Source organism: Rhynchophorus ferrugineus, unplaced genomic scaffold (assembly GCF_030347505.1).
Source record: "Rhynchophorus ferrugineus isolate W39M unplaced genomic scaffold, kcgeb_rfMv2 rfM6, whole genome shotgun sequence".
Taxonomy (NCBI): Eukaryota; Metazoa; Arthropoda; class Insecta; order Coleoptera; family Curculionidae; genus Rhynchophorus; species Rhynchophorus ferrugineus.
The window spans coordinates 23014781-23037595 of NW_027472585.1; the positions used below are offsets into that span (position 1 = coordinate 23014781).

At 32.2% G+C, this 22815-nt stretch overlaps 1 protein-coding gene across 1 annotated transcript in view; it reads right to left on the minus strand.

The window, feature by feature from the left end:
- LOC143199104 (limbic system-associated membrane protein) overlaps nucleotides 1–22815 on the minus strand; it is a 565114-nt gene that overhangs the window by 290401 nt on the left and 251898 nt on the right. The window lies entirely within an intron of this gene.

Consider the following 22815-nt stretch of genomic DNA (forward strand, 5'->3'; position numbering starts at 1 on the left):
CTTTGATAGAAGAATAATTAAAATCGATTTATAGCCCTTTGTGAATTGTATTAAATACATTAAACGATTTAAGGGCAGGTAATCGTTTCTACGAATTCGTAAATACCGCTACTTTTTGCTCTCTGCTATTATTTGAATAGAATTCCGACATAATCGGTTTTTTAATAGATGAAAAAGCTTGTTGTTTAATAGTAATTTTATCTGTTATTGTATACTATGCTGTCATATGTTTTTGTTTATTCCAATTATAATTCAATACGTCACGTTATATATATTGATATATCTTATATGTCGTTATAAATATATGTTTTTTTAATTTCTTGTGTATTTTTATTAAAATTATAATAAGCTGTAAAATTATATAAAGTTTTGCTGATTATGCGATAGATTATGTAGCATTATTAACTACATGAAATAAAAATTTTAGCATATTCACGTAACCCTAACATTTTTATGAGGTTTGTCATATCGTTTTCACCATTTCACATCACATTATATCAATTTTTTGTGTTGATGTTATAATTATAAAGATATGTAACTAACATACTGTGGCCTACAATGCAATGTTTATTTAGGTTATATATTTTATATATTTTGTAGGTGTCAAGCATATCGCAAACCAAAACTGTATTAGAGTGAATATATTAAAAGCTTTTCTTATTGACAACCGGAACAAGAGATGGTCAGAGAGAGTAATACGAACTGACTGCACGACCCAACCCAAGTTTGATATAAAAAAATTATTTAAGGGGTCACTCGTCATATGTCACATTCTATATAAGCTTTGCTTTATAATATGCACGAATAATGTAAATCGCGAAGAAAAGACATAATAAATTAATTCATAATTAAATAATTCTGAATCCCATAGTATAAAATAAATAAGCAACAGCAGACTATAAACTTTGTGAAATAAAACTAACATAACCCGATATATATGAAGGGGTTATTGCAGCTCTGGCATTCTCTGCACTGGCTGAAATAATGCATAAACTACTCGAGAATATTATATTTCTAGGATTTTTAAATATCATATTAATATTAACCCTATAATTATTAAAGTAGATAATTAATAACAGCGTGAATATTGCATTGTCACCACTAATCACTTGAAAATAGTTGGGAATTAACTTAAAGAATAAATCTTTCAGATGTCAGGAAATACTTAATAAGAAAAGAAAAAATTATGGATATTATAAAATGTACAAAGAAGTTTACGATAAATCTAATGATGGTCCTGTTGATTTATCGTCGAATGTTATCATATGAAAGTATTCATATTTATACATTACTTATACAAGGAAAGCTATAATGAATTGCCGGATATTTCTAAAATCTTAAATCTTCATTACAAAATATATATATTGTTGCTCGAGAGATAGCAAGGTAGTATTAATTAAGTTCTTTGTTTTATTAAATGGATACATACATATATATATATATATATATATATATATATATATATATATATATATATATATATATATATATATGGATTTAAAACATAAAATTAATAAATATTATGGGAAACCAACAGTATGATGATATGGAACTATATGGATTTTTACACAACTCTTAATCTAAGGTAATTCATCTTAAATTTATATATATTTCTTTAAAACCTAAATACCTAGTTACGTTTTTAAATTGCCAAATAATTAAGATTGCAGTTAACAATTAAGGTCGATTTATCATCTAGCAATTTTCATTACAAATTAGTTAATTAATTAATATTTTAATTTAATATATAACAATTTTTATACTAATATAACACGCTATAGATAAAAAATCAAATTTATTGAATATGAATTTGGAGTGGAATATGGAGCTAAATTCTTGGGCACATTATAAAAAGAGGTAGAACATTATGTAAGGCTCAAAAATTACGGTGGTTGCTTGGCGAACTATCCAAATTTACAGTGACCGATAAACTGTTCTTATACAAGAAATGTCGAAGCCATTGTGGATCTAGAGTATACAATTATAAGGCTGAACGAAGACATCTAATATTGGCATGATCCTGACTTACCAAAACAACTATTCGACAATCGAATTACCCAGAGGTTGAAGAGACAAAAACCCTATCGACTAATATAGTTGCGTATGAAAACTATGCCCCGAAAATAGTGCTATCATGAGCAAGCGTCTACTCGGTTATGAAGCACTGAAGCTAGGAAGCTCAATAGGAATTGAACGCCAATGTCTTCAAATATATTTTGCATAACTCATAATTAATATTAACTAGTGACCGTCGAAATTCGACCACAATTTATTAAGTTAATCATCTTTCCCTCATAACAGAGTAAAGTGAATAATTTAAAAATGATATGTTACCAAAACTTGTTTTCACAATAATTTTAATATAAGATCAGAAATATACTTATTAACATATTATATTAACATAACATATTATTACCAAGTATCATAAGTAAGATTATTTTCAGAGCTCTAACAACTTCCGAGCATCAAATATATGACCTTTCTATACTTTTATGTTATAAACATACATATGGAATAATAAATGAACTAATACATGTTTTATACGAAAACAGAGAATATATGAATAAAACTATTTTGACACTTATATTTGACTCTAGGCATGTGTACAAAAACTAAACTAACGAACACAATTAGGTAATCAAATATTTTACTATTTTAAACAATGTTTGCAATAATTAAATTAACTATTATTTTTTCAAAATTTAGGTATCTCAAGTAACTAATTAAAATAATTGATAAAAAGTTAAAACAATAAAATGTCCTATAGAGTCATACTTTATAACATTAATTGAAAAATACCTTAGAATTTATCAATGCTTTTAAATTTACTGTTATTAATTTATGATTTCTAATGTGTAATTTTTCCTGTGTTTCATTTATACAAATGATGTAGTTAGATTCATTTTACTGTTGTATATTTTCATTTTTTCATTTATGATTCAATCTATATTTCTCACCTAAAATATATATTGCAAAAACAATAAAAACACCAGGCTGATTAAAAAAATATATTTTTCCTCAATTTTTAAATAAAATTGCATCGTTCTTTGCTTATTTCTTCGACTCTTCGATATCAGCCGTGAATATAGCTTGTGGCTTTCATTTATCTAATTTGTCTTATATCCGATGCAGAAACTAACACTAGAAAACTAACAACTAACCAACAAATGAGGATTTAAAATTCCATGAAGCTATTATATAATTGTTAATATTCTTTGCAACATTTATTTCAACACTGGATTCAAAAATTAACATGTTTATTACCTCAACATTCGGTTAGTGCTTTGTTAAGAAATGCATTTACTAAAGAAACCTGGTATGAATCAGAGGTTAATACCACTAAAATATAAAGAATCAGCTTAATAATCTTTAGAATTACCTCTAGTATAAGTATATCAACTGATAGTAACAGTACTAACGCAACAACAATTTCTCTTAAGTTCAATAAATCATCACTAAATATCACATTAAATTAAAAACTAATTACGAAATTTTTGCAAACAAAGAGAACAGACAATTTATTTTATTCTCGAATTTTGTTAATCTATGTTGGCATGAAATTTTAGCTAATGTCGGGTTTTTCTTTTGCAGCTGTATATACCTTCCTATAAAGAAGACACATTTAATTTTTTATATTTCTGTTTCTTATCTCTAATTTTACGTGATAATACTTCTTAATCTTAATCGTTTTTTGTCTAAACTTGCTATAAATCTTTAATAATACCATTAATATGAGAATAGCCACAAATAACACTGCATAAAATTAAATATCTTCATTTAGTAATATTTTAAAACCCCTACTTTCATTTTATTATCGTTTCAAATGTAAAATTTAGGTTTCTGTCTTCCGATTTTGCAACAAAGTGCTGGCCTATCGTTATTTTAAAACTTACGTGTCCGTAGTTCACTTAAGTAAAACGGAAACGACGAATAATATTACTTTTTACGAAAATTATCCTTTATTTTATAAACTTTTTGCAACCTGCTGGGTGCCTAAAATATTTGTTTATATATTCTGTGTCATTAGAGAGCTGTACCTGATTGCTTGATTTGTGCGTATTTTGTTAAAAAATGTTTGGTTCCAAATTTCTTTCTGGATAAAAGCTGTAATCGATCAAAATTTCTTCAAAAATGTAGGCACCATTTTCGTTTAGCCGATTAATACATATTGTTTTTCTCATATCCGGTAATATTATTACTCATTCTTCTAAAATATCAACATGGCCCGGACACAATGGGAAATTTGACGACCAATGTTAAAAACTTCAATGTTTCCATTCGTCAAGCTGGCATAGCCCCTTAACAGCCTATTAGTATCGAAAGAAACAGACAACGTTTCCATTCAGCGAAACGAACGAACCAGCGGACGGACGACAAAGACGTCATTGAGAATTCATTAAAATAGCAAAACTGATCCGGCTGTCAGCGGCCTTTATGGTACGATTATAATTACGTCCGATGATTATATTGTCAAACACAGGTATGGATTTTCCGACTCGATTCTCGCGACGAATCTGCAGCTGACGACGAGATAAAACGCTTGCCATCCACTTCGTAAAATTATTGACGCTTATCATGGACGGCGAGGACGCACCTTCACCGCCGTCTCGCCTCCCGCTTCCCCGATGCGGCTTTTTTACCCCGGGAACCTGCCCCAAATATTTTTATTTATAGTTGCTTATCGGTCGGCCCATCAATTTTGCCCCGTCGAGATAACAATGGGGCCCGGGTTTTTGTTATGCGCGCTAGGGCCCGGCTAAAACATTTTCAATGAAAAATAAATTTCAATACAAATATATGCGGCCACGGTAACGGTGACGGGAGCCGGCATATTTGGGTGCGCGTGGCTGCGACATTTTTGTATCTTGCTATGTTGAAAATTCGGATGTAGATATTTGCACGGAGATTGACCGTATTTGAGTCGGCTTACAAAAAAGAGTAGCATTAGTAATATGTTTTTATATGTCTGCTACTAGCAAAAAGTTTGCTTGGCATGAGGCATTTGCAATTTGTAATAGAAAATGGATTAAAAGCGCGTATACATTCTCTGGAATGCAAATTTTTAAATTCCAGCGGCATAAAAATTACGGTGCCGAATTTTGTAATAATTAAAATGGGATACAATGCCTGATGCGCTCGAATATGTAACCGAATCATCTTATTAAACTTAATATCTGCATAATTGTTCCAAACATTAGTGAAAATATTTAAAGGTTATTAAGCAGTAAATGTTGTTTTGACGATGCATACAAAGCTGTCTGATGCGTCCAACTATGTAACCAAATAAGCCTATAAAATTTGCCTAGCGATAACAATTAGCCTTACTTGTTAGGTGAAATCGATGCTTAATATTTGTGATTATTCTGATTGAAAATATCGAAGTCAATAACCAGTCAGTCGGAAACAAATGAACAAGACAAGAGAACAAGAACGAGATAATGGGGTCCGCATCTTGCCTGTAGAAGTTTTTCGAGCAATATAGTATATCCAAAATAATAGTGAACTCATGTCATCACGATGTCAAATGTATAGCCTATGGTAGTTTGTACATTCATTCTAAAACCAGACAGTATTTTTCTTATTAAATTTAGTGCTATTTAATGAGTCCAAAAAAGTAACCGAACCAGCATAGGCTTTGATACCTTTGGTCATAAAATGTCTGTAAAATTTTGTAAAACACTAGAGATAATGATTAAAACTTAAAAACAGGCAAAAGTTTTGTTAGCATTTCGATTCTTTTCATCAACTTCAAATCTCTGATTAATATTTGTGATTACTCTGATTGAAAACGGCGAAGTCAATAAATAGCCAGTCAGAAACATGTTGCACCTGTAATTAGTTATTTCGAACAGAAACGAGATAATAGGTGTCCCCTCCTGTCAGTAAAATTCGTTACACGGATATAGTCTATCCAAAATAACAGTGCACGCATGTAATTACAATGTCAATTATATTTCCTGTGGCAGTTTGTAGCTTCATTCTAAAATCAGGCAATATTTTTCCTACTCATTTTATTCAGCTTAAAGAGAGATAAAATGTTGTCTGATGCATTCGATGGTATAGCTGAACCAGCCTATAAAATTCGCCTCTATATCAACTGTCTGAAAAATCAATTAAAACATTAAGGATAAGTATTAGGGGTTTTATAGTGTAAAATGTTGTTTTAGCGTTTTCTTAAACTCCAAACGGCTGCATAGTATTTGTGATTACTCTAATTGAAAATGCTGTAGTAAATAAATAGTCACTCATAAACAGAGTGTTTCTCTAATCAGTTATTTCGAAGAGAAACTAGATACTGGAGACCTGATCTTATCAGTAAATTGCGCTATTGATATTATTGAACATTAAGATGATGTGGGCTTATTTTTAGTTTGTTGCAGCTGCACTGAACAGAGGTGTACATTCACCGAAAAGAAAGGGTTCACACATGAAGCAGATCACCAATCACTTTATCGTTCGTTTTATTCGAGATTTAATTTATGAATTATAAAAACGTGAGTAGTTATTTTGATATATATATGTATAATTTACTAAAACTCTTTCAGAGAAAACTATTGGTCTGGAATTATTTGAATGCCTTAGTATTCAACACACCTACTTTGAGGTGTGATTGAGTATGATATTAGTGAAATCTCTTCATATAAGTATGTGTCATCGTTGCATTCAATCCCTTTTCAATAAATAAATCCAATGATCTTTGAACGGCTTCCCATATATATCATTTTTTGACATTTTTCTAATAAAATATCCCACTAATCCGCACCTAAATAAGCATCTCATTACGATTAAATTATATATCTGTACTAACAGGTGGCATTTTGCAATTACCAATTTTTTGTCAGTATCAGTGGGATTATCCTTCTGTTTCACTACCAGGTTGCTGGATTTAAATAGAAGGAACTAATTAACCTGTTCCTGAGGCACACTAACTGAATCTTTTAGCTGGTAAATTTGTCAACAATTAATACAATTTTGTCGATTGAGTGTGTAAAAAGTATAATACTAGGAGTGTCCTTAGTGTCGTTCGTTTAAAACGTCGGTTAAGGTTGTAATACACTTAGGTTTACAAAGATCATCTTCCAGCCTTAAAATTGATGTACGCGTGAAAACCTTTAGTATAATAGCTTTTGTTTTTCTATATGTCTCTATTTGTTACAAAATTTATAATATAAACGTGTTTCAATTAAATTCTACGGAAAATTGTTGAAGCGGCAATTGTGTGATAAAAGTGTTTAGGAATTGATGAATAATGACTACTGTATTCGCGTTAGAAATATAGCTATAATTGGCAGGCACATGTCCACTCGCCGCTGGACCTCATCCATTTTTAATCCCGCTCAAAATGGAGCGTATGGTAATGCTATACATGAATATGTTACTTATTTACATAACATTATCTCTAAAAATTATCTTGTGTAATCTATGATGTCTAGAAAATACTTTAATTAGTAAATAACACGAGGTTTTCTTGTGATCGGTGAATATTATGCGAATACTAGCAGGCGTCCTGTTCATACGTCACTTTTCATATCCAGTGATTTATCAACGATTTTAATATTTATCTGAACACATATGCAGTGATATCGTGGCGATGCATAAACGAAATCTGGCAAAAACAGAATTTTAATTTCATAACGGTATGAATTGCATCTATCCCGGTCAACCGTATGTACGCAAAGGTCGTACTCGTCTTATTAATTTTCGGTTTAATATTTAAATGATATGCTCCTTATTGTCTTGGATTATTATATTTACAATGTACACAAATATATGGACAATCAAATGGATCGCCAGCCATAGCAGTTTTAACTGCATTAACGGTATAAAGTATTTAACTACGTGCTCTCCTTGTAGTCTAGATTAATGATAACGATGTAGTTGTCATTTTGTAATCTTTTGGAAACTATGCTGAACAACTGAATAATAAAAATTAATTAAGAATGCTTCTGAATAGAAGTAATTTTCTATGATTTTTTAAAAGCTTGCTAACATAGCCACAATTTTTCTGTCCTCTATCTACTTGATGTGGTTGTATAGACCGGGTATGATGTATGTTTGCATGGTTTCCATATTGTCAATGACGATTTGTGCATTCGACGAATAATCTATTTCGGCGTCATATTCGAACGTAACGTGCCTATTGATGTCTCAAACTCTTTCTAATTTTATTTACTCATGTGCTAGCTAGTAAGTTTCTAAAATTTACATCATCCTCGTTCTCCTGATATATTTTTAATAGATAGTTATAGAATACTTCTGCATTATGTGTGCATCGACCAATTTTATTGCCCGTTCTGAAAAATGCGGCACTTTTTTAATGTATATAAAACAAATAAATAAAAGAGAATTTTTACGTTAAAATTAAGAGGAATTTCGCTGACATAGTTAAGCATATATTACTGTAAATTAACATACACTGTATAATGTAACACACACTGTATCCGATGAAATGGGTAAGTTGGGTCAAAAACAGCAAGTTTTTCTTTTAATATTACAACTAATATATCATTTAAAATAATTATTGAAGGCGTTTATCATGAAAATGTCATTTTGACAGAAACACGCAAGTTGAAGTCAACCATGATTTAAGAAAATCCTGGAATCTATATAATATATATATATATATACATATTATCATATAATATATATTATCTGATTACTTTCTAATGATTCTGACTGTAATTCTAATACTTCCAAACTCTTATAGAACTAGCATAGGACTAAATAATTAACAGAAATAATATATAGAATTGACAATAGACGGACAGGCTGCTTTGCTATGATAAAAAAACAAAAATAGCAATGAAAGAATAGAATCAGTTTTAACGTTATAAAAACTTTGTTAAAAGCTCTAATAGAAAAGTTTTTACTTTTTCCAAAGAGTGACTTATTTGCTTTATTATATTTCTTGTAATTTATGATATATTTGCATCTTAATATATAGAGCTATTAAAATACTAACAATATTATTAGTACAAGAAATCGAATATTTTAAATAAAGTGATTTAAATCAAGTAACAGTGTGATAAAACTTACATACATAAAGCAATAGAAATTTATTATTTAATAGAAGTCTTATCCATCAATACCAAACAACCAAAACAAAACCGTTTTACCCTTTATACTGGCTTATACAAATTATCTCATATCGAACGGTTCAGCACTAGTAGACGAACGTAGTTTCGCTGTTTCCTTTTACTGTCTCGTCTAGACGTCGTTTTCTATTTTCGGCCCGTTACAATAAAAGATAACGGCGAACATTTTTGCTTTGAGCGCGTTCCACTATGGAAAATAAAGATATTTCGTCTTCGGCATCGTAAAACCGCTTTAAATGAACCAATTGGGTGGCGATAAGATTCTATAATGAATCCTTTACGGCGGTTGAAGTTTTAAAAGTGTTTGGGTAGATACAAATAATACAATATTTTATATACAGTTGCGTGCCCGTGCTGGTTTAATGATAATAATATTAGTAGTAATTTATCTCTCGTTAGATGTTATTTAGTTCCGTAAAATTAGTATTTTACTGGCATATACATAGTGGACATTATCTGTTTTAGACACTAGTAGAATGATATACATGCTACAAAAGTAAGTAGTAGTTATTTTATATAAATATATGTTAGATGTCAGTTAGTTAGTTAGAGGTCCTATTCGAATAAGTTGTTGTAGTTTAATGTACTTCCTATAGCAATATGTAAATTCCTTTTAAAATCAGGTGCTGTTTTTCTTCTTATTTAATTCGATTTAAAAGGAGATAAAATGCTGTCTGATACGGTCGAACATATAATCGAACCAGCTTACAAAATTATTCTGGTATTCAAACCCCTGCAAAATTCTTCTAAATATTAGTTCTAAATACAGGTGATATATATTAGCAAACGTTGTTATGATGCTTTGCTTGTTTTGATAATTTTAAAATCGCTGCTTAATATTACTCTGATTGAAAATACTGATTTACCGAAAAGAAACCGTCCTCATACAAAGCGGGTGACGAATCAGGATCAGCTTGATATTAGCTCTATCAGAGACTAAATATATGAATTGTATAAAAACAGTTAGTAGTTTTTCAATATAAACATAATCCAATAAAATTATTTCAGCGGAAATTGTTAATCTGAAAATTATCGAAGAGGTCTAATGGGACTTCCGGATATTGATTTTTAAAGAATACAATTTTCTAAAGCATATAATAAAATGGTGAAAGACATTACATTATGATTAATATAACAAACTAAGAAGATATACAGTAATATCAAAATGACTCTACAATAAAACACTGTACCGAAAGACACAAGAACTAACCGTTATATTATTATATATACATTATATCTACTATAATGTTAAAGTAAATTATATTGGATAAAAATATTTTAATTATTTAATTTAGATTAGTATTTCGTTGCATGTCAAAGCCAAACTGAACTAAAACACAGAGTTGATACGGCAACCTTGAGAAGTTTTGACATCACAAATTTATCTGACGTATGTTCAAAACTTCTTTTGATTGTATATAGAACTTAATATTCAGTGTAAATATAATAAAACACATCTTAAGCTACAAACTCTTATGACTGTATAATTAATTGTAGTTTAAGACCTTTGATAATATGTGCATTAAATATACTATAATGATAAATTAAATTATATTTGGCAGCATTATTTTTATTTCGATTAGAATTTTGTCATATGTCAAAGCCAAAACGTCCCCCAGGGGGCTGTGACTGCGAGGTGACAACCAAGGTTGACGAGTCGCGGCCATAGTACGGGTGTGACGATCCCGGGGCCTCAGTTGTGTGCGGTCTGGTAGCATCCCCTATGTATTCTATGTGATTTTCTTTCTCATAAACTATGGATTTACATCATTTGGAGAACAAAATTACGGTGCGGGGATTCGGAACCCCAGTACGGGTCGAGGCCGTGGGTGGTCGCGCAGGCTCCGCTCGACCATTGCCGTCGATTGCCAGACCGGGATGCAGGTAACAACTACTGGCATCCAAAATAATGGTCTAAAGAGACCCAGGAAAGAGAATGAATTACAGAATAGGCATTCGCAAGATGAATATGACAAATATTTTATCATATCATCCGAGGGTGATCTACTGACAAGTTTATCGCCATTTATTATACATAGAGAATTACTGTCAGCGGTGGGAGAAGTAAAGTCAATTAAATAGCTTAGAAATGGAACAATACTAGTCGCAGTGTCAAATTTTAGACGGTCAGAGAGAGTGCTGAAACTAAAGAAATTTCACAGTTTACAGCTTTTTAGAGCTATCTATAAGAAGTAGAATGATCCCCACTGCCTCACTGTGTTAACTGCGGACAGCAGCACACCCCAAGATACAGGGGATGACCTGTATTCAAGGAGGAACTTTTAATACAGAAAGTAAAAGCTGAAAAGGTGTCATACTTCGTGGCTAGGAATTTAGCTAGACAGCAGTTGGGGAATACTCAAATGAATTTTGCCAATGCTATTTAAAAAACTTATGTCACCACCGCGACTCAATGCAACATAGATAAACAAGAAATGAAGTAAACATCTAGATCGACAACCTCCATTTCCACACGGAAGGCTTCTTCAATTACGAGGAAAACCTCCAGTGAAAACACCTCGTTTTCAAAAAGGGGGCTACAGGCCCCTCCACATTCACACCAAAAACCCTCCCCAGTCCGGAGTGCTTCGGGTGGGGGAAGATCTTGGAAACTTCTTCAAGTCTGCCCATTAAGAGTAAAGAGAGGCAGACCGTTTTCGAAAATTATCGGAATTCCACGACTGGCTAATCGCGTAGCTCAGTACCACCAATCAAGCGGAACAACAGTGGTCACTCTAAAGACCGTACCAAATTAAGCTCAAAGCATAGATCGGGCAGTGATATGGAAATAGAAACGTCTAAGCAATAGTTAAAATGACCATCATATTACAATGGAATATTAATGACTTTAAGAGGAAACAGGAAGAGCTTCGTCTTGCCATGGGACTTTATAAGCCTTCGATTATGCTCCTACAGGAAACTAACTTATCACCTACAGGCTCTTTTCAAGTGCGAGGCTATATGAAAATAAGAAAAGACAGGATAAATAGCGCACGTTCATCTGGAGGCGTAGCTATTTTAATCTGCACAGAAATACACGAAGAAAAGATTGACATAATAACAGAACTTGAAGCAGTAGCTGTCAGAGCTTATTGATCTGGCAGAAATGTTTCACTGTGTAGTTTGTGTCTGTCCCCCTCTCAGAGTATTGAAAAAACAAGTATAGAAGCTCCCGTCTGACAATTGCCAAATTCCAAACTCATCATGGGGGATCTCAATGCTCATGCACCTGTGTGGGGCTCATCTAAATACAATCAAAGGGGTCGATGTATTGTTGAGGTCATTAATGACAATAATCTGTGCATTATGAAAGACGAATCACCTACATTTATATCTGCTTTATCGGGCACATTGTCACACTTGGACTTGCTGGAGAGCCGAGATGGACAACTGTGGCTTATATGCAGCGACTGGACTGAATATTAGAGATATTGATTGGGACTAACATAGATCGTTGATTTAAACCACCCAAATCACACAAAATATAGACACAATCGTAAAAGAATTCACCGATTCCATTATCAATGCAGCTAGAAGATTTGCTCCTATTAACACCACAAAAGTAAACAAATTACCGGTAACATAGCTATTATAAAAGATAAAAGGCAATTGCAAGAAGAACCATTCGGCAAGGAAAATTAAGCTTAAGTAAAAATTTACAAGTAGCCTTACCATGCAAAACCTCATCACGTACTATATGGAGGAAGCTTTAATAAAGCGATGAGTAAGGGACATCTTCCGAACTAGATAACGTTTGCTTCCCATTGATCAAAAACCTAACTCAATCGCAACACTTCCATTTGCTTAATATCTAGAATGAAGTTTGGATGAGGGGGCATTTGCATTTGCCTATATATATATATATATATATATATATATAGATATATATATATATATATATATATATATATATATATATATATATATATATCTATATATATATATATATATATATATATATATATATATATATATATATATATAGATATATATATATCTATATATATATATATAAATATATATATATATATATATATATATAATATCTATATATATATGCTACAGGCCTATCGCGTTAACCAGTCACCTGTGTAAAATACTTGAGCTTGTTGTACGTGAAAAGCAGAGACTATTAAATAATCGTCAGAAAGGCTTCATTAGAGGATACTCTACATTTGATCACTTGATCGGGTTTCAGAAGGACCTTTGTGAGGCCATTAATGCACGACAACATGTGACTGCAGTCCTTCTTGACTTAGAAAAGGCCTTTAAGTCCATCTATATTGATAGCATCCTGACAATCTAACAGGAAAATAGGGAGCACAATATTCAACTTTATTGCATTCTTCTTGTCTAACAGAAGCTTCTGGGTCAGGGTTAATGGAGTAATATCTACAACATATCACCAAACCAACGGTGTACCTCAGGGCTCGTATATTAGCCCATTACTATTCATAAATGCTATGAACTCCATTAACGAAGTCTTTCCCACTTATATCAACGCCCCAATCTATCACAAACATACTAACCATAAGTACAGCCAATCCCTACTACAGAATTGCCTCGATGAACTGCCTGCGTGGGCCAAAAAGAATGGGTTGAAGTTCTCAGCAGAGAAGACCGTGAATGTTTAGATGGAGGAACTGTTCGCGAATAGCAACATTAGTGGTGGAGGGTAAGAACCTGATAAACAAACCTGAATACACATTCCTTGGTTTGCTGTTCGATCACAAGCACAACTGGTTCCCACCAGAACATCGTTGAGCAATATATATCAGGCGCTGATAAGAAGCAAATTGGATTATGGAAGAAAGTGTTATATTACCGCGCCACCTTCATACGTGAAGAAATTAGATCCCATAAAAAACGCCGCTATGAGAATCATACTGGGAGCATTCCGCATTAGTCCGATTGAACGTTTGCAGTGCAAGGCAGAGATTTCATCACTCGAGTCACGGCGATAGCTCCTGCTACTAAACTATGCAAGCTCCCTCAAATTCGGTTCAGAGTTGGACCAATTCAATACCTATTTCCTACCTATGACAAACTGTACCAATATAAGGAAGAGGCATTTAAGCCCCTCATTAATCTTCCAGAGGATATGTAAACGATTAATGATTGTGATCCCAGATGCAAAATGTAGAATCACTATTATACCACCATGGCAGTTCTCAAGAATGCACATAGATCTCTCTATGAAGGTTCCGAATAAGAAAACAAATATAGTTAAAAAGTTACAATTTAGGGGTGTAAGAATAACATACCTCTGGGTCCCTTTCCATAAAGGAATATTTGGAAATGAAATAGCCGACCATCTGGCAAGTAGGGAAGAGGATTCGATCAAGTTAAACGAACTATTCAGCAAAAAAGATGCCAAAGTTTATATGAAGGGCCTAAATATTCAATTGACCCAATTAGAATGGGACCTTCTCATAAAAAATAATAAATTATGGGAAGTCAAGAAGATATTTTATCAATCTATAGACCAAGTCAAGCGTCCTCGCGCGACTGCGAATGTAGAGTGCACTGTAGACTGACACATACATATTTGTTGAAGGGACAGAGCCCGCCCTTATGTGATTTGTGCTAGATTCAACTTAGCGCCAGACACATCCTACTGGACTGCCAAAAATATGATGATTTGAGGAGACAACTTGAGATTCCGACAACATTGGAACAATTGGAGCAACTGAATCTACTGATTGACTATCTAAATACCATAGACCTACTTCAACACTTGTAACATACATTTATTATTGTATAATTAAAAATTTTTAATGTGTATATTCTACTGTTTATAATCTACTGTGCAATATTGTAAGCTGTTAATGTTCAAATAATGTATTGTAATTACCCTAGATAACCCTAAAGGCTGTCGGGTTTAAATAAACAAATAAATAAATAAAGCCAAAATGAACTAAGTCTCAAAACTGTTGCAGTAACATAGCAGCGTTTTGGAGTAACAAATTTAGATGAGTTGAGTTCACTGTTTCATATATTTTAAAGTACACTTTTCACCAACCTGTCATTAAGCCTAAATCATACCAGAATAAGTTCGATATTATTAAGCCAGGTTAATGGCATGTCGGAGGATTATTTCTTGTGGAATTTTACTGTGAGAAAAAACTGTGCATCATGATCTTCGAAATTTCGCGAATCTCGCAGCAGTTGAAAAACCGCCCTGTCAACCTAACCGCTATACTTACTTACACGATATTTCTTAATTATTAAAATAATTTTATGTTAATCAAACCCAAGTTTGTCCAAAGCGAAGAAGAATTTCCTGATTATTCCTTATCGGACCAAAAGGAGGGAAAGCGCTAACTTACCTCAAATATGTATAATAAGTGAATAATGCGTAATCGGTCTAAACGTATCATAGAATTACCAAATATAATATTTCAACCTCGGGCAATCATGTTGACCTTGTAGATTCGTTGACCTGATGATGCACTATGGAAAGAAATTATTTGAACTGAGATTTCGATCACCTCAACATCTTATCTCTTTTGTTAAAATAAGATGTTACCAAACAATGTCAAAAAACAATAAATCATTGGAATGTTTATATTATTTACAAATTCTACTAAATAGTAATTTACTGCAAAAAGCCACTGAAAATTCTAAAAGTTCGACAGCGCTAAAGCCACCAATGTTTTCCACTGACTTTAAAAGTATCTTTTAAATCGTCATAGTTCATCAAAATAAGGAATATAAATGAACAAATTTATTTCTTGAGGATAAATATATCATAAAATAAAACGACGGCTCCACAAACCCATATTTTACATTTTAGTTCCCGATACTGCTAGAAGCGATTAAATCATCCTCTAAATACTAGAATTATCTCTTTTTGATGAAGTTACTATAGTGTATCATTCAAGTGGCTATTTTCTCTAATTTAAGAGGCCGAATAAATTGAAAGTACACTTTTTAATCCAGAACTCCCGTCTCATTAGACATACAATATGGAAACAGCGCTTAACTTATAATAGGCATATATATAATGAACTAGATAATTAAAGTAAAATCATGTTTAACAAATGAAATTTTTGTTAAATTCAAAAGAAAACTTTAGAATAGCTTGAGCTTCTTTTAAGGGTGATGTCGATAGTCGAAGTCGTAGAACCTAATAATAACATAAAATTATAATAAATATGTATCATATAACAGCAAATTATGGAATCCAGAAGAAACTCTTCATATTAATAAGGACTGTTTGTTTCAGCCTCAGCTGTAGTGCGTTCTTTTAATGATACTCAGTCTTTGTCCATCTTTGTTTAAACGGTTTAAAATTCGTGGTAGTGTGTTGTAATATTAAAGGTAAAGAACCAAGATAAATGACGAAGGACCAAAATAATTCGCAGTCATTTTAAATACATTATTATAAATTACATTATGTTTAGGATTAAAAACAAATTTCAACTATAAGTTAATCGGTCCACTAATTACACTAGTTAGTATCTGATGAGTATTCTGATGATTTGCAATATTTTAAAGCATATTAGGTTATAAAGAATTCCAGGATGTGAAATAAAATGAATAATTTTTTAAATGATTTTACTCTAGCGCAGAAACGGTATTTAATAGTAAATAATTATAAAATTCTCTTATAACCTTCTACATCAAATTTGGGGTTAGGAAAATTTATTCATTGCTTTTCAGACCAGATGATCATTCAAACAAATGTAGAAATCTTTGCTAACTAAGATGAAATTACTGATTAATAAAATTTCCTAAACCTACCGAAAAGGAAAAGACAGAAGTTACATATTGGTATCAGTCGTTGCTCGTCCCACATTATAATCTAGGAAGAATTAAAAGTAAGTATAAATATAATATTTTTTTCATAGGAGAGAAATTGAGAGGTTTGCAAACTGAAAATTACAATACGTAATTCGCAAAACCTTTTGAACTAAGTAAAAAATTGCAGTAATGCCAGTAAGTTATCTAAATATTAGTGAACATTACTACGAACCTATTTTAATTCGAGTACAAAACTATCTTTAGCTATTTGTCTTTATTAACAAAAGAATGTACAAAATCGAATGTAATGGAAATTCTCTTTCAGCAATTATATCAGCAAATGGTAATTTTTATAACGACTAGTTATGTACAAAATTCTGATCAAGGCAACGTAATATAAGCAATAATAATTAGGTATATATTCTTCTGTTGCCTTCGGATGAAAAAGCATATAAAAAAAGTGTAAAATTGTAATGGGAGAAATGAAAATGTTTCTATTACGACATATAATATCCTATAAGAACGTTTTCTAATCAAAATTAAAATACTTATTCTTATATTCTGTAAATTTAAATTTTGTATTTTATAGTCTTTAACTAGTTATTTTTTAATTTATAGTTTTTTAGTTTATAATATTTAAAGCAATAACAATGTATAGTGTAGTGAAGAGTTATTATTAAAACTTTAATTTACACCTATAAAAAACATTTCCGCGCGGCGCGCCCTCATATGGTTAACACTTGGCTACAACTTTATTCATAGGAGATTCATTCTAGGTCTCCTCACTTTATGTTCTAGACTGGACTAATCACTGATAGCTGTGAAACAGTATTGACTCTTGGACATATAAAATTTTATATCTGGCAATAAGAGTTCATACTCATGACCCAAGAGTGCTGTCATTGATGCTAACTGCTCTTGTTACGGAGTGCCGGTAACGACGACGAAATCTATAAAAATTCTAAATGGTGATCTTTGATCACACAGTCCTAATTCCAAAGATTACAGAAAGCATAAATGCGCAACAACATGGTCTAAATTATAGAGTCAACAAATTGCTTTCCATGGCATTGAAAATATCGCAGATATCTCGTTATAATGTATGAATTTCCTTTAATTAAATACATTTTTGTTGTGTGCTTGAAAATAAGGAATATAATATAAAAAAACTCGTTTTTACACCGGTTGGATCTTTAATAGTATGTTGTTGTATATGGTTCAACTTTTGTCCTCCCCAGAGTAATATGAAGATGAAAGAGGTCTTGAAAACTTTCGTGTGATAAGTTACACCGTAATCTATTTAAGGTACATTGTGTGTTTGGGCGTCCGAAAAGCGAAAGTGTCGATGTAATAACCGACCGCGATCAGAACGTGAATGAAAAACGCAAATGGAGCGAAAAGGATATTTTATATTATAATGAATAACATTTATCTTTATGATATCAATATGTTTAAAAGGGTACGGGTGTTAGACGCACGCTCGGTTTTTTGTCGAGAAAAGAATTGACATATAGAATTACAGTATCCTATAAAGTATTTTCTTTCATAAAATGCAAAATAAATTGTTGTAAATTCTATATGACATTAGTGGAGAATAAATACGAGTTTTATATTACAAAAAAATATTTGTTTGATATAATTGAATACGATTTTACTAATATAAGGTCGTATAAAGTTTGCATATAGTAATCACTAGGTCTAAAATAATCTACGGCTAAAATAATGAGCTGAATCAGCCAAGCAGCAGTATCTGCAGTGAATATAAAACAATGCTTGTAAAAGGAAGGAAATGTTACAATCAGAACTACAATTCGAGACCTATGAAGTGTTATAGTTCACTATATGGCTTGAGTATTAACGAAGAAATGGCAGAATTTTAAACTTAAAACCCCAGCGGTATTCATAGCTTAATTATTGGTAAAATTGAAGTCGCACCTCTTGATAAAGAAATGGCCGATATTTCGCATCTTCCGAAATCACGCATATACAAAACTAACAGTTCCGAATTACTTAATTAATAGAAGGTTCATTAAATCATTATTAAATATTAAAATTATCATTAATCATTAAAAAATATCTCAAAAAATAAAAAACTATATAACTTTAAATTCGCCACAAAGAAATCGTGTTTATGCGAAACAAGATCAATCTTGGTGTTTCAGAGATCAAATATACGAAATGTATAAAACAGTAAGTAGTTTTTTCAATCGAAGCATAATTTAATGCAATTATTTCAGAGAAAATTGTTAGTCTGGAAAGTATCCCAAAAAAAACAAAAGATATATAGATATTTGAGAGATGTAGAATATCCGTTCGTACATTGTTGGATAATATAAGATTTTAGTGGTGTAGAGATAACCCATGAAGGGGTTTAATGGAAAATGGAAAGATTGCATTTAAAATCATACAATTATTAAAAACAAATTTCAAAAACAAGGAAGAAATATATCAATTTATATATTTAAATGAAACATGAATATTTCGGAATGGTACATTGGGTTGCTCATGGCAAGATGATAATAAATATTTTAAAGGCAAGGAAAGCTGATGGATAAAGGTAAATGTTGGAATAACTATCGATAAGGTTTTGTTAGTCATAACATTTATTAACTGCAGACATGTAGTTTTTCACGCTGTTACTTGGTAAATATAAATGAAATATTTAATAGCATTTTATGTATTTTAATTTTTTAGAAATAAGCCTGAGAAAAGGTACATAATAGATCAGATTACTGAATGATATGTGGCGACCGCCACGACCCTTTAGGCCACCACGAATTCATCAACATGTACAAAGGTTAGCAACGCCGGTAGATTGGTACCATGCAGTTACAGGCTATAAAAGACCATCACGACGACGTCTCGCTCTCTTTTCTTTTCTCCATCCTCTTGTAATAGTACCACTTCCACAGCGCTACCGCACATCCTCTACCTAACCTAATATACTTTCAATTCTCCCGTCGACCACATGTATCATTTAACATTGAAATAAAAAGTATTTCTTCAACCAGTGTTTTCAGTTCTCGTGCAAATTTCTTCCAAAAATAGTAGTGAATGTTCTGACAAATAAATGCAGCGGCAGCCACACATTTCGACCGCCCGACCGACCCGACGAACATTCCTACAATTGGTGACCCCGACGTGATCAAAGTGCCTAACAGGTAAATCAGTTCAACATAAGCCACTCGACAGGTGCTTGACACATGCATGTAAGGATAGCACGAAGAACGGAACCCATCAACATCATACGGTCGACGACATCCACCAGACTAGCCTGATGGACGAAAACCACAGAAGCCCATCATATATACCATCAACACATTAACACCCTCGCATCACAAAGCTAAAAGCCCCAAGACGAACGACGTCCTGCTACAACTCCGATGGCAGCTGATCCCGTAAAACTCCTCGCTCAGTTTGGGATCCCCATCTCATCAGCAGTCCCCGGGCGTTTGTTTGCGTGATTGTGGGTGCACGGCAGTTCCACTAGGTGGGGAGATATGTGGCGACCGCCACGACCCTTTAGGCCACCACAAATTCATCAACAAGTACAAAGGTTGGCAACGCCGGTGGATTGGTACCATGCTGTTCCAGGCTATAAAAGGCCATCACGACGACGTCTCTCTCTCTTTTCTTTTCTCCATCCCCTTATATTAGTATCACTTCCACAGCGCTACCGTACTTCCTCTACCTAACCTAATATCCTTTCAATTCTCCCGTCGACCACATGTATCATTTAACATTGAAATAAACAGTATTTCTTCAACCAGTGTTTTCAGTTCTCGTGCAAATTCCTTCCAAAAATAGTAGTGAGTGCTCTAACAAATAATTGCAGCGGCAGCCACACCGACCGACCGACCGACTCAACGAACATTCTTACAGTTATGTCCACAGAATATTATGTCTTCCTCCCTATCACTGCATTTTGAATCCAATTCAGGTGGAGGAGGATATTCAAACCAGAACTGTCTGGATTTATGGAAAGACGCATTGTTGAAAATAGCATCTTCGGTTTGTGTGAGCTCGATCAGACACACTGAAGAAGAAATTGACAAATAGTAGAATCTTGACCAAGTCATTGATAGATTGGAATTAAACAGCTTAGTCATTCACTTGATTAGTGTTTCTGAAAGTCATTGGGAGTGGTAGAATTAAACCTTATGAATGTTGGTTTATGATTCAATGTTGACGATTACCAAGACAGGGTGATGAAAGAGGAAACCACTAAGGGTCAGTATACAATTAATATACTTAAGTTGTAGGGAATTGTATTATAGAGTGTGAAAGCTTTTTGAGCATCTATGTTGTTGTTCAGAATATGCATGAACGTTTGGTTAACATGTATGAGGAGAGAAATAACACTAACTCTTTTGCAGATATAGCAAAGGCATTAAGGAGAATGCAGTGACTAAATATAATTTTATCAATAAAGATGTATACACATAGTAATAGGACAAACTAAAGAGAAATATAGTAATATCATAATGACTTTACAAGGATACATTGCGTCGAAAGAAACAAGGACAAAGCGTGAAATATAAATATGCTCTCTAATGAAAATAAAATACATTAGTTAGATATACAACTGTTAATTATGTGGATTAGGTCCTCAGGATACCACTACAAACAAAAACGCGCCTAGAACCGTACCGACAGTAGTGCGGAAAAAAGCTCAATGTATATATAATAAAACAACTATAACCTATAAATTATTGCGGCTGTAAAATTAATTGTAGTTTTAAGTTCTTCCATAATAAATGCATTTGATGTACTAGGATGTTAAAATAAATTATATTTTATAAAATATTTGTTCAATTATTTTATTTATATTAAAATGTTGTTATATGCCAGAGCTAAAATGTAGGATTGCTGCGGCAACAATGCGACGTTTTAGCAGTTCTCTCGTGTCACTGCCATTTTGAATTGACTATATATAATATATATTTTAGGCTCTATTATCATTGGACTTGGCCGGCTAGCTGACAGCACCAACTTCTCCACGGTTGATTACTCGTCATTTCTTTTGTACGTAAATCAACGACGGGCGCCTATTTTTTGAAATCAAAATCTGATAAGTATTTAGTAATTTAGTTAAGTATTTAGTTCGAATACATATATACATATATATATATATATATATATATATATATATATATTTATATATATGTAATATTATGTAATCAATACATTTCTAAATTATAAATATTAAATTATCTATTTGTGTTCTCAATTGATTTAGTATTAAAATTATTTTATCCATATATTTTCTGTTCTCTGTCCTTATAATACAAACATATATTCCTTCATTTATATTTCTATAATTATGTTTATAACAATAGAGCATAGAAAATCATGTTTACTTAAATTTAATGCTCTGAAGTTGATACAGTTCTGAAAAGAATTTCTTTGACATATGATATTTCGTTATAATACTTAGTGATGAACCAATTTATACTTATCAATGCTTTGTTGGTTTTTCAAACTTAATGGAAATAAAATGCGTATTAAGTGTTAGTATCTAAGCTAATTATATTGATATGTTTTTATTATTTGTAAAAACATTTATTTGATATATAACATTTATTATCCTAATTAATGTTATAGATTAAATATATTGATGGTCTTATATCGAAAATACTGTGGTAACAAATTTTAGTAACTAGTAATTTTTTTAAGTTATGGTTTTTGCACTGTTACAAGAAAAACTTTAATAAATTGTCGCGTAAAATTGAATGACGATGACAGGGTGACCACTAGTTAATTTAAAAATTCAGGAAATAAATACAACTTAGGGGATTTGAAAGATTTAATTCATATTGAGGACGCTGTAAAGGTGGGAAATTTCACAGAGAAGAAACTGGGGCTATGATAAGTACACGGATAGAGTGTCGTCTGTTTTAGCTGAAAAATGGTTTCATACTGACCACAGTATGCAATTCAGTAAAGTTGAGGCTTTAAGGCAATTTTGGGAAAA